We start from the raw sequence: 1,536 nt of genomic DNA, 5'->3' as shown, positions 1-1,536 counted from the left end.
TAATAATATATATATTTTTTTAGAATATTGTAAGAAGTCGTCTCTGGAGCTGGGTTCAGCTGGTGCCAGTAAAACCTGGACTGGACTCAGAGTGAGCTGGAGTGTGTCTCTGAGCTTGGACACAGCTCTGGTCACTTCCTCAAAGTAGCTCCAGTCCCCTGTGTGAATGGTGTGTGTCTCTGTGCTGTGTGTGTGTGGGGACAGTGAAGTGTAAGACCTGTATAAACTGGTTATGATCCTGGGTGAGGGCCAGTGTGTCCAGCTCAGAGAGGCTCCTCTTCAGCCCCCCACGTCCTGCTGCAGTTGTCCTGGAGCTCTTGGATCGGCTCAGTTGGGTTCTGCTCCTGGAGCGGATCTGCTGCTCCACTCAGAGCGTCTTTTGTCCAGGAGAAGGGCCATCTGTGTGAAGCTGTCCCCGCTGCGCTGCACTCTGTCTGGGCAGAGCGTCTGATGTCCTGGGCCTCCTGTTGGAGCCTCTTCAGGTCTGTCTCTTTGTGCTGGGGTTCTGGAGCAGCAGGGCCTCCTGGCCGGCAGCTCTGCCTGCCTCTGAGCCCTCTCTGAGGCAGAGGTCACTATGTCATGACCCTTATGTTGATCCACAGTGCAGAAGGAGCAGAGCAGCTGCTGGTCACCGCAGCAGAATAGATCCATCACTTCGTCGTGTTCAGAGCAGATGTTCTTCTGGAGTGTGTGAGACGGCTCCACCAGCTGGTGTTTCTTAAACGCTGCAGCTTCATGATGAGGCTGTAGGTGGCGCTCACAGTAAGAGGCCACACACTGCAGACAGGACTGGACAGCTCTCAGCTTCCTCCCAGTGCACACATCACAGGACACATCCTGAGGTCGGCATAGCAGCGGGCAGCAGGGGGCGCTGTCTTCTTCATCTGCTCTACTAAACCTGCTAACATGATGTTTTTACCCAGGACAGGCCTGGGGCTGAAGCTGAGGCGACATTCAGGACAGCTGTAGAGCTGCTTGTCGTCCTCTTGGTCCCAGTGCTGTTGGACACAGTTCCTGCAGTAGCTGTGTCCACAGGGAATAGTCACAGGATCCAGTAGTTCCAAACACACGGAGCAGGACAAGGCTTCTTGGTCGAATGTTTTCTGCTCCATCTCTCCTGGATCACAAACATTTAGACTTTGACACAAATGAAGCTTCTGTGTGGAGTGAGAGCTGTGGGAGGAGCTACACCCACAGCTCTGTGTAGATGTGAGGAGGATGTGGCAGCTCTTAAAGACACACACATGTTTTATCAGAGTTGAAATGAGAGTGTGTGACAGTTTACAGTCACAGACACAGGGTCATTGGGCACAAGTCAAACTCTCCAAAAGAGAATCAAAGAGGAACACAGTGTAAAGGATTCTTTCTTTTTTTTTTTTTTTTTTTTTTAGTTCTTATGATTTATGACACATCACCTTTTCTTTACTGTCCCTAGGGTTAAAAAGGAAAGTGATGAATTTGCTTTTCAGTTTAAAGCTCCACACAACTGGAATAGTCTACCTTCACATGTTCACTTTAGAACTCCTTTTGTTATTG

General features: G+C 50.1%; 1 pseudogene; it reads right to left on the bottom strand.

Annotated features, from left to right (window-relative positions):
- Positions 1-327: 327 nt before the first annotated feature.
- LOC110171367 (E3 ubiquitin/ISG15 ligase TRIM25-like) lies at positions 328-1,112 on the bottom strand (annotated as a pseudogene).
- Between the last annotated feature and the right edge of the window lie 424 nt (positions 1,113-1,536).

Source organism: Boleophthalmus pectinirostris, unplaced genomic scaffold, assembly GCF_026225935.1.
Source record: "Boleophthalmus pectinirostris isolate CB_2022bp ecotype Guang Dong unplaced genomic scaffold, ASM2622593v1 HiC_scaffold_1, whole genome shotgun sequence".
Lineage (NCBI taxonomy): Eukaryota > Metazoa > Chordata > Actinopteri > Gobiiformes > Gobiidae > Boleophthalmus > Boleophthalmus pectinirostris.
This window is presented reverse-complemented; position numbering and strand designations above follow the sequence as displayed.